Below are 17090 nucleotides of genomic sequence, written 5' to 3'. Positions count from 1 at the left end.
TCTAAGGCCCACTTGACTTCATATTCCAGGATGTCTGGCTCTAGGTCAGTGATCACATCATCGTGATTATCTGGGTCATGAAGATCTTTTTTGTATAGTTCTTCTGTGTATTCTTGCCATCTCTTCTTAATACTTTTGCTTCTGTTAGATCCATACAATTTCTGTCCTTTATCGAGCCAATCTTTGCTTGAAATGTCCCCTTGGTTTCTCTAATTTTCTTGAAGAGATCTCTAGTCTTTCCCATTCTGTTGTTTTCCTCTATTTCTTTGCATTGATCACTGAGGAAGGCTTTCTTATCTCTTCTTGCTATTCTTTGGAACTCTGCATTCAGAAGCTTATATCTTTCCTTTTCTCCTTTGCTTTTTGCTTCTCTTCTTTTCACAGCTATTTGTAAGGCCTCCCCAGACAGCCATTTTTCTTTTTTGCATTTCTTTTCCATGGGGATGATCTTGATCCCTGTCTCCTGTACAATGTCATGAACCTCATTCCATAGTTCATCAGGCACTCTATCTATCAGATCTAGGCCCTTAAATATATTTCTCACTTCCACTGTATAATCATAAGGGATTTGATTTAGGTCATACCTGAATGGTCTAGTGGTTTTCCCTACTTTCTTCAATTTAAGTCTGAATTTGGTAATAAGGAGTTTATTGTCTGAGCCACAGTCAGCTCCTGGTCTTGTTTTTGTTGACTCCTAAAGAAAGGCAATGCCAAAGAATCCTCAAACTACCGCACAATTGCACTCATCTCACATGCTAGTAAAGTAATACTCAAAATTCTACAGGCCAGGCTTCAGCAATACATGAACCGTGAATTTACTGATGTTCAAGCTGGTTTTAGAAAAGGCAGAGGAACCAGAGTTCAAATTGCCAACATCCACTGGATCATGGAAAAAAACAAGAGAGTTCGAGAAAAACATCTATTTCTGCTTTATTGACTATGTCAAAGCCTTTGACTGTGTGGATCACAATAAACTGTGGAAAATTCTGAAAGAGATGGAAATACCAGACCACCTGACCTGCCTCTTGAGAAACCTGTATGCAGGTCAGGAAGCAACAGTTAGAACTGGACATGGAACAACTGACTGGTTCCAAATAGGAAAAAGAGTACATCAAGGCTGTATATTGTCACTCTGCTTATTTAACTTATATGCAGAGTACATCCTGAGAAATGCTGGACTGGAAGAAACACAAGCTGGAATCAAGATTGCCGGGAGAAATATCAATAAGCTCAGATATGCAGATGACACCACCCTTATGGCAGAAAGTGAAGAGGAACTCAAAAGCCTCTTGATGAAAGTGAAAGTGGAGAGTGAAAAAGTTGGCTTAAAGCTCAACATTCAGAAAACGAAGATCATGGCATCTGGTCCCATCACTTCATGGGAAATAGATGGGGAAACAGTGGAAACAGTGTCAGACTTTATTTTTTTGGGCTCCAAAATCACTGCAGATGGTGACTGCAGCCATGAAATTAAAAGACGCTTACTCCTTGGAAGGAAAGTTATGACCAACCTAGATAGCATATTCAAAAGCAGAGACATTACTTTGTCAACAACTGTCTGTCTAGTCAAGGCTATGGTTTTTCCTGTGGTCATGTAAGGATGTGAGAGTTGAACTGTGAAGAAAGATGAGTGCTGAAGAATTGATGCTTTTGAACTGTGGTGTTGGAGAAGACTCTTGAGAGTCCCTTGGACTGCAAGGAGATCCAACCAGTTCATTCTGAAGGAGATCAGCCCTGGGATTTCTTTGGAGGGAATGATGCTAAAGCTGAAACTCCAGTACTTTGGCCACCTCATGCAAAGAGTTGACTCATTGGAAAAGACTCTGATGCTGGGAGGGATTGGGGGCAGGAGGAGAAGGGGACGACAGAGGATGAGATGGCTGGATGGCATCACTGACTCAATGGACGTGGGTCTGAGTGAACTCCGGGAGTTGGTGATGGACAGGGAGGCCTGGTGTGCTGCGATTCATGGAGTCGCAAAGAGTCGGACACGACTAAGCGACTGAACTGATACATATATATTATTATTATATATATTTGTATATGTTTAGTTTTGTCTGCTCTGGATCTTTGCTGCTGAGCTCACGTTTTCTCTAGCTGCTGCAAGCAGAGGGTTACTGTTTGTTGTCGTTCTCATTGCAGTGGCTTTTTCTCAGGTTGTGGAGCAAGGGCTGTAAGTGCACGGGCTTCAGTAGTTGCAGCACTCAGCTCAGTATTTGTGACACACGCCTTAGCTGCTCCATGGCACGTGGGATCCTCCCAGACCAGGGATTGAACACATATCCCTTGCATTGGCAGGTGGACTCCCAACTGGAATTCTGGACCACCAGGAAGTTCTGAGTAAACGAGTTTATAACTTTGTTTTGTGGCACTTTATATTTATGTCAGTTTTTTGTTCTTTAAAATGGGATGAATGTCATTATATCATTTTAATTAAATTCCTTTAGAAATCACCATGTCATATATAAGATGGACCTAAATATTCTGCAAAGATTATTACTTGTAGATCCAGTCCATTCATTCTTCCTGGAGGAGTTTCTGTACTTCTTCTGAGAAAGACAGACTGGTGAGTATGCAGAATTAAAGAAATGCAGAGAACAAAAGGGCAGAGTAACCAAAACGGTGGCGTTTTCTTCAAACACAGGTCAAGAGTAAAATTATTTTAATGTGAAACCCAAGAATGTGATGAGACTAAAAGAGTAGAACCTGAGTTGGTAGTACCTTTCTAATAAGCCCCAAAAAAGCTGCCTCATAAAATATTAAAAACCTGAAAGAAAGGAGTGGATTTACTATGGTAAAAGGTTAATTTAAAATTCTTGAGGTCAATAAATTACCACTTAAGATGACATTCCCAAAATGTGTTCCAAAGAATACTTGTTCTAAATGGAAAAAGAATTTCCCACAGTCCAACTGGCTTGTACACCATATCTCTATTAGTGATGGACAATGAATATCAAAGGCCCTGTTAAGTCTTGAAATAAAGATAGTTCAGTTTTATTTAACCCAGTGTTTCCCAAACTTGTTTGACCTTCAACCATCCTTCTTTCCCTGACTGTCCTACATTCATCCATCTAACAAATGTTCATAGAGGGCCTACTCCAACTCAAGAACTATTCTAGGCTCTGGGGATATAGCAGTGAAAAAATAAAGACTTTGCCTGTATAGACTATATAATTAGGAGACAGATAGTAAATAAATCAAGTGCTGCACATAACATGTCAGCAATGGGAAAAAACTTTTAAAAATAATAGTGAAGGGAAGAGTGGGTGGTCGGGATAAGATGACACTTGAGTCACAGGTAAGGTACATTGAGTTGATCAATTGCTGGAGGACTGAGGGGACCCAATGGGAGACCAACACTGTCTGATGAGGGACCCCTTGGCAGTCTCATTGTGACAGGAGACTTCTATATGGAGGCATGGGCATTAAACAGTTCAAAGAAGGGATTGATTGTTCATCTTCTAAAAGCAAATGAAGTCTTTTGGGTCCCTAGGGTATGGTTCATTTACTAATTCATTTGCAAATGGTTTGTTCCTTGGCTTCTAATTAGTGACATTCTCCTTGTTGACCACATATTATGAAAGTGTGTTACTCTCAAGTCCTCCATTGCACATTATGTGGCAGCCATTTGCCTTGTTCCTCCGGAGGTTGCAGCATGAGGAATCAACTGGTCATTTACCATTTGTCATAACCAGAAAGGTAGCTATCACATTGCTGAGCTGTGTTGAGTGGAACAATGACAGGAGACTGACGTGGTTGCTGCCTGAGTTTATTCTTGATACCACAGGAAGGGGCTCCATTTACTATTGTAATCTAGATTGAATAACACTCCCATCAAAAACTTCCCCAGTAGCTCAGATGGTAAAGAATCCACCTGCAACACAGGAGAACCAGATTCAATCCCTGGGTCAGGAAGATCCCTGGAGAAGAGAATGGTTACCCACTTCAGTGTTCTTGCCTGGAGAATCTCATGAACAGAGGAGCCTGGTGGGCTACCATCCATGGGATCACAAAGAGTCAGACATAACCAAATGACTAAGCACACACAAAGATAAACTTGTTTAGAAAGGTGGAAAGTTTAACTTATGCTATCTGGGGACACAGCACATTTTCTATTTCTCTGGTAGAAATATTTCCTACTTTTAGAGCCAGCTACATATTTGCAGAGTTCGGTACAAAATTAAAATATGGGGCCTGTTGTAGCAAAAAAAATGCTGTTAAAAGTTCTAAAATATACAGTTTTATTTTCTTTTCCTCCAAGGTCTTTTTCTCTTGACTTGTGCTATTGTTCATTTGCTACTTACTGTCATTTGTAAGTAGAGTAAAATTTTAAATTATTAGCATGAATATTATTATTCAATTTTGTATTGAACAATGCCCATTTTAAATGCAAATATAAGAGTGTTTAAGTTACATGGAATTGCTGAAATTGCACAACTCATGTTCTATAACTTGGAGATGTATTTGCATTTTATTCTTACCAGAACAGTGAAATTGCTACATGAAACTAACTCAAATATTTTCATTTCATCTCTCGACACATGCATGTGCTATCATCACTCTCTACCTTAGTGAAGGATAAGGAAGGATTGAAAGGAAAAAGCCTATGTGTTGCCCTATATTTTAGTTCCTTCTATGTGTTAATAATCACCACCACTTCATAACAGACATATCATGCTTACCTTGTACTCATTTTGAGACTTGCTGAACTCCCACACATTATTATGGATTGTCCCAATTATTGTCCCAAAATTGTGGATTCACTTGCTGATCTCCCACACATTATTGTGGATTGTCCCATTATTGTCCCAAAATTGTGGATCCACCACAATTTTTTGCTCATCACTGATGTTCTATATGAACAAGGAGGCAAGAAACAATAGACACACATTGAATGCATGTGCCTGTTTCATTGTCCCATTAGACTTACTTATACAAGTTCAAAGGTAAAATTATTAAGAATTTCTTATATCAAACTAAAGTGCTTCTGCACAGCAAAAGAAATAATTTCACAGAATGAGAAGACAACTTGCAGAATGGAAGAAAGTATCTGCAAACCATATATCAGATAAGGGGCTAATATAAAAAATATATAAGGAATTCATATAACTCAATAGCAAATCATCATCAACATTTGACTTAAAAAATGAGCAGAGGACCTGACCAGACAATTTTCCAAAGAAGATATACAAATGGCCAACAGGTAGATGAAAAAAGGCTCAATATTACTAATAATCAGGAAAATGGAAATTAAAACCACAAGAGATGTTATCTCACAAATGTTGAAATCAGTTCAGTTCATTTGCTCAGTCGTGTCCAACTCTTTGTGACTCCATGGACTGCAAAATGGCAGGCCTCCCTGTCTGTCACCAACTCCCAGAGTTTACTCAAACTCCTATCTATTGAGTCGATGATGCCATCCAACTATCTCATCCTCTGTCATCCCCTTCTCCTCCTGCCCTCAATCTTTCCCAGCATCAGGGTCTTTTCATATGATTCAGCTCTTCACATAAGATGGCCAAAATATTGGAGTTTCAGCTTCAGCATCAGTCCTTCCAATGAATATTTAGGACTGATTTCCTTTAGGATGGACTGGTTGGAAACATTGGAAAGGCTACTGTCAAAAAGACAAGGGATAACAAGTTCTGGCAAAGATGTAAAGAAAAGAAATCCATGTGCACTGTTGGCGGAAATGTAAATTGGTACAACCATTATAGAAAACAGCAGTAGTAGAAATCATGGACAGATGAGCCTGGTGGGCTACCATCCACGGGGTCATAAAGAGCTGGACACAACTGAGCAACTAAGCACTAAATACCATATGACTCAGCAATTCTACATATGGATTTATAGCCAAAAGGAAAGGAAACCACCATTTCAAAGTGATTTCTGCACCCCTCTATCCATTGCAGGATTATTCATAACAGCCAAAACATGGAAACAACCTAAACGTCTGTGGATAAAGAGTAATAGAATGTTGTTGTTGTGTTGTTCAGTCGTCATTCATGTCCAACTCTTCTTGATCCCATGAACTGCAGCACACTAGGCTTCCCTGTCCCTCACCATTTCCTGGAGTTTGCCCAAGTTCATGTCCACTGAACCTGTGATGCCATCCAACCATCTCATTCTCTGTTGCCCTCTTCTCCTTCTGCTATAAATAAAAGGAAACCCTGCTATTTGTGACAACATAGATGAAACTTGAGTGTGCTATGCTAAGTGAACTTAAGTGAGGCACAGAAAGGAATATACTACATGATCTAACCTATATGTGGAATCCAAAAGGCCAAAGTCGTAGTAATAAAGAGTAGAATATTGCTGCCAGGGGTTGGGGGTAGATGCAATGAGGAAATGATGGTCAAAGAGTATAAGCTTCCACTTGTAAAATGAATAAAGTCTCAGTTCAGTTCAGTTCAGTTCAGTCACTCAGTCATGTCCGACTCTTTGCGACCCCATGAATCGCAGCACGCCAGGCCTCCCTGTCCATCACCAACTCCCGGAGTTTACCATAACTCACATCCATCGAGTCAGTGATGCCATCCAGCCATCTCATCCTCTGTCGTCCCCTTCTTCTCCTGCCCCCAATCGCTCCCAGCATCAGAGTCTTTTCCAATGAGTCAACTCTTCTCATGAGGTAGCCAAAGTACCGGAGTTTCAGCTTCAGCCAGGACTGATCTCCTTTAGGGTGGACTGGTTGGATCTCCTTGCAGTCCAAGGGATTCTCAAGAGTCTTCTCCAACACCACAGTTCAAAAGCATCAATTCTTCGGCGCTCAGCTTTCTTCACAGTCCAACTCTCACATCCATACATGACCACAGGAAAAACCATAGCCTTGACTAGACAGACCTTTGTTGGCAAAGTAATGTCTCTGCTTTTCAATATGCTATCTAGGTTGCCTCTAGGTATCTAATATTCAGCATGGTGACTACAGTTAATGATATTGTATATTTGAAACTTGCTGAGAGAGTAGATCTTAAATTTTCTCACCACAAAAAGTGTAATTATGAGGTGATGGATGTGTTAACTAACCTTATAGTGGTGATCATTTTGCAATGTATATATGTATTAAACACCACACTGTATATAGTAAATTTATACAATGTTTTATGTCAATTATATCTCAAAAAATCTGGGAAAAATGAAATTTAAAAAAGGAGGCTAAGAAGAAAATCTCATTAATAGAAAAAACATTCTGATAAATCAAATTGATTCCAATATTAATAGTCAGTTTAAATCATGGAATTAGTTAACAGCATCAAATTGGGATTAAAGAAAGGAATAAAAATCTATTCTTACAAGTTGTTTAAAAACAAAACGGTCACTGGCTGATGCCATAGTCTATAAATCTGATTATGCTGTACATGATAAAGCATACCCTATGAGAGAAAAAAAGAATTTCAAGCCTATGAAAGTAGAGCATTAAAGCAAGTGCCAGGCCCTACTGATCGGAGGCCTCTGTGCATGAGTTGTACACCCATGATGATTTTAAATAGAGCACACCAAGAAGCGGAGTGGGAAACACAAATGAGGGTACTGCCATCTCACAAGGAATGTTACAAATGTTCCTTCATTTATTCTCCAGATGTACCTCTGACATAACCTTTAGCATGTGAAATACTCACCAAGAATATATACTAAATATTAGTTTGAAAATAGCTTCAGGACTTAGTTTAAACAACTGAGCTAAAAATGTTCCCAGCCCATCTATCATTTTCTTTAGGCTCAATGCTAGAAACTTTTGATCCATTAATGGAACAGTTTATTCATCTTTTAATGCATGCAGTATCATAGCTCCTCTTCCTCCTTCTCATGCTGAAATCACATTTCGATTCAAGTCATTCTTTGTTGCCTTCTTTCTTTCAACCACTGCCACATTCTTTGTGTATCACATCCTTGTCTTTCAGAAAGATTAAAATCTAGAGTAATGGAGTACCCTGACTGCCAAAATCAATTGAAAACTAATGCACAAAAATGCACAAAGCCAACAAGTCTACTAGTAATTCTGACACCCCATTAGCTGTATCTTAGGGTCCAGTTACCCCTACATAATTTCTTGTAGCCAATATAGTCCTTGTTCTGCTCAAGATGTATTGTTTTCCTTTAGTGCAAAATCACTTAGAAAAAAAAATTTGTTAGTAACATGGCAAAAACGATGCTGCCTGTAGCACTACACACGCCAAAAAAAGTTGCTTCCAGCACATTCCTTTTACCACCGTACCTATTTCTTTGACTTTCTGCCCTATTCAGATGCATGCTTTGTAACTGATGTGGAATATGCAGCATTTTGACAGGCAGATCATGTAAGTGTACTGTAAACCTGGTGCCTGCCTGCATTGTAGTAGAAATCGTATTACCAAATGCCTAACAAGAAGCATTATGATGCTGGAAAGTGTTAAAAAACATGAATGAAAAAAGACCCCTTTACACAGAGCCCGAAGAACTAGTTCAAGCAACAAAACCCTATTTTCCATCTTTTATGTAAAGCAAATGGATTAACAACTGGCACGAAGCTGAACTGACACCCTGACTCTCTGTGCCAGGCAAGCTCTCTATTGAATTGTCTGCACCAGCCATTTCTTGTGTGCAAACAGGAGGAACTTGTTCAGGCAGCAGCCACTCTGAATGGTATGTGAGGATTTAGTGAAATACATGCTTAGGGCAGCTTTCTTAATCCTTGCAAGTCTGTCCAACAGAGGGAATTCCCGGGGAACAGATGAAGGAAGTCTCTGAGTCTTTCATTGCATACAGTCAAGTCCAGGAAAAAAAAGTTTGTGGAGCTTTGTTCTATATTCACTTTCTTCTCACCCAACAAACATCGCTGTTAGGAGAAAAAGTTCAATGAATGATGGTAATAAACAGGCTAGTACTACCCACTGATTAAAGTGTCATGATTCCTCTTTAGAAATCAAAGGAGTTATCCTGCTAATGAACTAAATCAGACTGAATTAACATTCATATTAATAATTATTACTAACAGAGCTAGCTGTGTTAGGAGTTATAATGATCATGTGAGAACTGAATATGATATTTCTCAGGTGCATATCTTCCCATTTAAAGCAGATTCAACAGAAACATGCAAGTAACCCAGCAGCCTAATTTTGAAGACTGGAGCAAATTTTTCGGAGTAAGGATGGTAGATTAGGTCCTAGGTGAGTAATGAAAAGAGGGGTGAAAAACAAAATTCCTTATTAGAACCAGAAGTGTCAACCTGACAAACACACTCATTTAAACTCTTTAATACTATATATGGAGTACATATGGTACTCATTTTCCCTTAAAATGAGCCATGATAAAACACAATTTTATATTCTCAAGGCTAGAACAAGAGAAGATATGCATTGGTGATAATATTGATTTTTTTAAAAATTCTACTGAAAGGCCATTATTAGACATAGGTTATAGTTACAGTGAAAACTGAGAGTTGCTTTTAATCCCCTGGGGGGAAAAGTTATGTTGGCTCCTTTTTCTCATTGTCAAGGTGTAGAAAGAATGAAAAATACTTTGGTGTATTTCATTATTAGTACACATGAACAGTTTGAACTCTCCATTATTGGATTGTCTTTTTTCATAGTCAATGCCTTTTTCAGCCTCCTTTCAAAAAACTATTTGACAAGGAAAAAATAGCTTTCTTGGTTTGATATGTGAGTATATACAAGTTCACACAAGTTTTCAGAAGAAAGTAAATGAAGAGCATGCCCTGCAAGCTTAATCATATTAACTCTGAATATAATCAGAGCTTCAAATTTTGACTGTATATTAGTGCTAAATGTGAATGGTATACAAAGACTATCTGGAGATACTTCTTGATCTTGAACAAAAGTTTTTAATAAATAAAAATCTATCCCTACCCCTCAAGGTAAAATTTATATTGTATCTAAAAAAATATTAAACATCTCAGCTACAGCCAGATACTATCACTAGACCATTTTGAACATGGAAGAAAACCCTCCTGAAATAAGTAGTTATAGGCAATCAAAATGCTCCCATACCTTGAAGATACTGTCTCTCTTTTCAACTAAGACCACAACAAAAGAAGACCACAGACTTTTTAATACACAGATGATTCAGGAGCTTTAGGATTGCTTCTTTAATATTTCAGTTCTCTAAAATTATTGCTGTTAACAATTATAGGTAGCTAGCACCTTTATTCGGGGAAACAGTGGAAACAGTGTCAGATTTTATTTTGGGGGGCTCCAAAATCACTGCAGATGGTGACTGCAGCCATGAAATTAAAAGACGCTTACTCCTTGGAAGAAAAGTTACGACCAAACTAGAGAGCATATTGAAAAGCAGAGACATTACTTTGTCAACAAATGTCTGTCTAGTCAAGGCTATGGTTTTTCCAGTGGTCATGTACAGATGTGAGAGTTGGACTGTGAAGAAAGCTGAGCACCAAAGAGTTGATGCTTTTGAACTGTGGTGTTGGAGAAGACTCTTGAGAGTCCCTTGGACTGCAAGGAGATCCAACCAGTCCATTCTGAAGGAGATCAGCCCTGGGATTTCTTTGGAAGGAATATGCTAAAGCTGAAACTCCAGTACTTTGGTCACCTCATGCGAAGAGTTGACTCATTGGAAAAGACTCTGATGCTGGGAGGGATTGGAAGCAGGAGGAGAAGGGGACGACAGAGGATGAGATGGCTGGATGGCATCACCGACTCGATGGACGTGAGTCTGGGTGAACTCCAGGAGTTGGTGATGGACAGGGAGGCCTGGCATGCTGCGATTCATGGGGTCGCAAAGAGTCAGGCACGGCTGAGCAACTGAACTGAAGTGAACTGAACTGAGCACCTTTATTTTCTTTTAGGGAAAAGGAGGTGAAGAGAGGGTTTTATAAAAATTAATAATCTCACTTTTCCCACCAAAATTTAGTTATTTAATATGATTATACTTTCCATATGTTTCTTCTATGCTGCTTTGTACTGCAAGATAGGAAAGGTGAGCCAAAACGAAAACATACGTTATGTGAATATTTGACTTTGACAATATTTGGGCCAAATTATAGAGAAAAAGATGTCCTGGAAATGACTATTTTTGTTAAAATTATGAAGTGCCAGGATAGACTTTAGTGAATCAAGCAATCATATTTTTCAAATCATTTCAGGAAAGGATAGGGAGTTGGGAAAACTGCTTTTTAGATCTCAACGTTTTCTAATAGCTTTTTCCATTTTATCATAGGTGAATACTACCTCTTTAATATGCAGGTGTTTGTTCATGATGTAAGCCTATGTGAACTTAGTGTGGTTTTTGCTTCATCATGCTAAATGAGCAAACCAAGCGATTTTTAAAAACATCTACATTGTAATTCATGAGCCCACAGCTTGCTGTGTGTAGTCTTCAATGCTTTATAGTGTGATGTTTCCACATCAATTAAAGAGATGAGAGAATGGGTTACTTGAAGAGTTTGTTTCCTAGTAATCAACTGTAAAGAGACCAAGGTCATGTAACAGATTTCTTCTTCTTTCTTTCTTAGCCAGGAAGACTATGTGAATGCAAATTGCTTTATTGGTGAAGGGAATTAAAATTATAAAAAGCCAGGCTGAAACAAGTGCAAAATCAGGGCTGTGTCAGAGCAGGGACAATATAATTGTGGTATGGATTCCCATATGGGACTAAATTATCTAGATTTTAGTAACATCAGCAGTTCTGTGTAGTTGCTGGAATGCAGCCAATGTGCCATATTTGCTTCATTTTTACGACGGTTCTGATTCTACACAACTTTAAATATGCAGAAAGCCAAAATTGCTCTTGTATTTTGGTGGCACTCTTCAGATACATGTCTTCTCAAGTCAGGAATTTTATTTGACTATTAAATAGGAAACACTGATGTGGCTTTATTTTTCTAAGCAAAATGCCATTTATTATCATTTCTATCTAGGCTATAACATCCTTCCACTAAGGAAAAAAATGTGAGTACATATCAAGGTTGCCTTCCTTTACAGTGTACCATTTGGTAATACTGTTTTGTAGCAACTCAATAAAGCTGATAGTTTTTCTGGGTTATTACCCACAGCCCCCTGCAGGACAAATTAGCATTCATGACCTGAATAATGCTTACTAGAAAGAGTTCAATGGAATTTACTTAATCAGAATCATTGCTTTCTCTTGGCTAATTTTTTTTTTTTAACATAGTCCCCAATGCCTGCTAATAGCATGTATCTTTCAAGCCAGTGTTTAATACCTGATAGAGGGGAAAAAAAAACATGAATCTTCAAGTATTGTAATGTCTCTGTGGTCTTGAAAAATATACTTTTATATATAGTGAATGAAAATTAAGATGTCTATGTTCCTTAATGTTTTCTAATTGTATTTATATGTTTTTTCTTTTTTTAATTTTTGTTGATTTTAGAAAGGAAAAGAGCGATTATTCATTTTTTAATTATTCCCCAACAGTTTCTTAATTTGTTGAGGACGAACCTAAACAATTAGTCATGGTTTTGGAGTGGATCCTCTATAATATCTCTGCATTTCTGTACATCAGAAATTAGACAATTTTATAACAGACAAAGGGTGCTCTTTTTGATAATTTGTTTTTATTTTGTTTGCTTTTGATGCTTTGTTTGATTATTTGAACCAAAATACCAAGCAATGTACTTGTTAGGATATTAAAGAAATGAGGAGGAGAAACTACCATTATTTCGTATGTACAAAACACTTTGCCAAGCAAACTGTTTATTTTATTTCACTAATTCTTGAAATGGTGCAATGAGGGAGGTGCTAATGTCTCCATATTTACAGAAGAGGAAAATGAATTTCAAAATTTAAACTACTTACTCCAGTTTATATATCCACTAATCAAAATATAATACAAAGTCTGCCTGAATAGAAAGCTTACACTTTTTTGTTTCTATGTAATGATTTTACATTTTTTGAAAGGCAAGAAAAGGAAGTCCTAAACCAATTCCACTTACTGAATCTCTAATTTGGAAAAGACTTCTAACCTGGAAGAGGAAATGTTCCTAAAATGAAGTTGTGAAAGAACGTCTTCAAGGAACCATCCAATAGGCCAGCAACCATAGTCTGATAGGAGAAGGAAATGGCAACCCACTCCAGTATTCTTGCCTGGGAAATCCCATGGAGAGCCTGGTGGGCTATAGTCCATAGGGTCACAAAGAGTCGGACACAACTGAAGCGACTAAGTTAGCATAGTCTGATAAAAGTAGAGTAGTCCACAGCAATGAAACCTTTCTCTAAAAGGTGTTTTAGCCCATTTCTCCTCCTTCCTGTCATCTTTCATAAACCCCCACAATCCAGCAGAGTAAAAGACAGGTGTGAACTGCTGGAGCAAAGAGTTCCTGAACGGACCTTTAATGAAGGTTGGGAAGTAGTCCAGTCAAATGAAGCTAAAGGGCAAAGGTATACAATAAGAGTTTACCTATTGTGTTTGCTTATTGTTTATTTATTGCATGTTTTTTGGAGGTGACTTGAGGGGAAGCTGATGTAGTTTATATAGGGTAGTTAGAAACCTCTTGGCTACTTCACTGATTAGATTCTATACTTACAATGTAATAAAATATTTTAATACAACTAAAAAGGGGATTCACTCTTTCAGGCCCCTATGCATGCAGTGCTGAACTCAAATTCATACATAAATTACGTTTCCTGGGGTGCAAAATGGTTATCTCATTTCTAAATCTAAATAAATCAAAATGTTTTTCCAACTTTGGGGGTTTCAGAAAACCCACACACATTTTTGCACAGATTTTCCTTCCAAACACTAGAATATTGCTAGGAAAATTCAATCCATATGTTTCAGATTTACTTAGAGTTGTATCAGAATCTTGTGTTGCAATTGACATTTGATGTTCATGAACTTTTCTGAACGCTTTTTATTTTCCTTTAACTCAAGAACAGAAAGTTGATTTGTCAAGCTTATATGTACCAAAACCCCAAAATATTAAATTTGGGTTGAAAACAACAAACTTAAAATTCTGCATCAGGCATAAAATTTAATAAAACATTTGTCTTGCCATGTCTACAATGTTGTATACTTGAAGACATGCATATTCCTGGCAATATGGAATACATAGATATGGATTTTTTTATATATATTTACATGGTGAAGAGAAAATGGGACAATGAAAAGAAACAGTGTCAATTTTTTTAAAAATTCTGAGACTCCTTCCTGATTTAAATGTTAACAGTATATTGTTTATAATTCAATACAAAAGACATGTGCAGTGACAGCCTATATTTAATTTTTTTCCATCCTTCAACAATCTCAGTTCAGTCTCTGATTGGCATTTGAGCTCTTCATCTTCTTCCAGTGTGCAGCAGATGATACATTTTCAGATCAGTGGTGTCCCTCCTTATCACAACCCAGACAGATAACACTAGGAAGGACAGCAGGAATCAAATAATTTCAATTGCAGCATTAGTGTCTTTGGGGTGGAAGTATAAGATGATATTCATTTGTTTCTGTTACTGCTATCTTAAGGGGCTATAAAATGACTATTTCCTTTATTCGTGGCTAATAATGTGGTTCTGCCCCATCTTAGAACATGACAGTGGTGTCTTCCAACCAGAATCTGTTCAGAGAGAGGCATTGCTTTTCCAAGGAACCAAGCACCTTGGGGGGAAAAAATATTTTCTCTTAGCACAAAATAGCTAACAATCTTCTAGCATTTGTTTGTGGCAATGTCTGCAGACAGCGTAGGAGTGGGCCATTTACTTTGTTATGTGATTTGCATGTTGCAGCCTCTTGTGTAGTTTTCACTATTTTTACTTTCAATGTCTCTTATTTAGAACAAAAATGATATGTAAAAAATAACATTGCAATGTAGAAAAATAAGAAAATGTATGTAACCAGGAGAAAATAAAAAATTCCTGTAACCTCCCTTTCCAAAGATAACTGTCATTTACATTTGTCATATATATGTCTCTCCACTGTATTTTCTATTCATAAGCATGCATGTAGTATATTTTTTACCAAAAAAGATGAGATCATACAGCACATACTACCTTATTCAGCGAAGAGCAACAGAAGATTATGCTGTATTTTAAATTGTTGTATGTCATTCCACTGTTGGAATGAAATATTTTCTCATCCAAATACTAACATATAACCTTTCAAATTTATAAATTCAGAATTTTAATTTTCAAGTTTTTCCAATATATTGACTACATAAACAATACTACAAATAATATATTTCTTTTAAACATTTTTCCATGTTAATAATTGCCTCCTTAGGGTAAGTGTCTAGAAATGAAACGATTAGTCAAAATGTCTTTTCAGTCATATTAAAAGAATAGCATGCACTTTACTTTTTCTTTCAAAATGACAATGGATGTACGGCTCTGTCTCCATGACTTGTCAGGACCAATCACTCACCTTTGCAAAAGGCCTGGTAGGTTGGGAATATATAGGGTAGACCAAAAAGTTTGTTCAGGGTTTTTCATAAATTAAACAAAACCCAAAGGAACTTTTGGCCCACCCAATATAATGTGGTGGTAACCGTGAAAGAAAAGTAAGCTTAAGTGTCCAAAGGGGTTAAAATGTGTGCGTTGTTCCAGGATTTCTTCTTGCTATTTAGATTCCTATATTTCCTTCCTGCATTGTTATTTTTCTGTACCTTTTTCAAGACCCTTATTGCCCCTCCTGAGTTTCACGCCTCTAAAGACCTGAATTTTAAGGTCTGTTTTAAGTCTACCCACGAGCCCCATGTGTTTTCCCTGTGCATAGGTCATTTTTATAGTAAACTCTGTTTGATAAATTAACATTTAAAGTTAGAAATATTTAATGAATGAAAATTCTTATAAATTCAGTATTGACCAACTTCCATTTGGGGGTATAATGCTCTATTCTTGCTTGAGAGAAAAGACAAACCTGAGTGGAAATATACATGTATATATACCCTTCAGCAAAAGGCCCAGTTCTATACCAAATCATTCACTTATTCACTGTGTGACTTTAAGCAAATGGATCAAACTCTCTGGACTTCAATGTCCTCTGTCAGCCACTGATATTCATCTTTGTGCCATCATATAGAAGACAGTGGTGCAGTGGGTGCTTAATAAAAAGTAAATTCTGTTGTCGTTCAGTTGCTCAGTTATGTCCAATTCTTTGTGACCCCATGGACTGCAGCACACCATGCTTCCCTATCCTTCACTATCTCCGAGTTTGCTCAAACTCATTTCCATTGAGTCAATGTTGCCATCCAAACATCTCGTCCTCTGTCATCCCCTTTCCCTCCTCCCCACAATCTTTCCTAGCATAAGGGTCTTTTCCAATGAATCAACTCTTTATATCAGGTGGCCAAAGTATTGAAGCTTCAGCTTCAGCATCAGTCCTTCCAATGGATATTCAGGACTGATTTCCTTTAGGATGGACTGGTTGGATCTCCTTCCAGTTCAAGAGTCTCTCAAGAGTCTTCTCCAGCAGCACAATTTGAAAGCACCAATTCTTAAGTACTTAGACTTCTTTATGTCCAGCTCTCATATCCATACATGACTACTGGAAAAAGCATAGCTTTGACTACATGGACCTTTGCTGGTAAAGTGATGTCTCTACTTTTCAATTTGCTGTCCAAGGTTGTCATAGCTTTTCTTCCAAGGAACAATCATCTTTTAATTTCATGGCTGCAATCATCATCTGCAGTGATTTCTGAGCCCAAGAAAATAAGGTCTGACACTGTTTCCACTGTTTCCCTATTTGTCATGAAGTGATAGGTCCAGATGCCATGATCTTTGTTTTTTGAATGCTGAATTTTAAGCCAGTTTTTTCAGTCTCTTCTTTTACCTTCATCAAGAGGCTCTTTAGTTCCTCTTCATTTTCTGCCATTAGGGTGGTATCTGCATATCTGAGGTTTTGATATTTCTCCCAGCAATCTTGATTCCAGCTTATGATTCTATTTTAGACATATGTAGACAAGGAAGGTGAAAGGTACTGATTGAAGGCCATTCTAAATGCCTTTAGCCCATTTCAGCAAGATGTCATATCGATCAAAAATTGTGTTCTGCCACAAGTAACCAGAGTACATCGTGAGAAACGCTGGGCTGGAAGAAGCACAAGCTGAAATCAAGATTGCTGGGAGAAATATCAATAACCTCAGATATGTAGATGACACCACCCTTATGGCAGAAAGTGAAGAGAGATG

This window comes from Bison bison, unplaced genomic scaffold (genome assembly GCF_000754665.1).
Source record: "Bison bison bison isolate TAMUID 2011002044 unplaced genomic scaffold, Bison_UMD1.0 scf7180017864382, whole genome shotgun sequence".
Lineage (NCBI taxonomy): Eukaryota > Metazoa > Chordata > Mammalia > Artiodactyla > Bovidae > Bison > Bison bison.
This window is presented reverse-complemented; position numbering follows the sequence as displayed.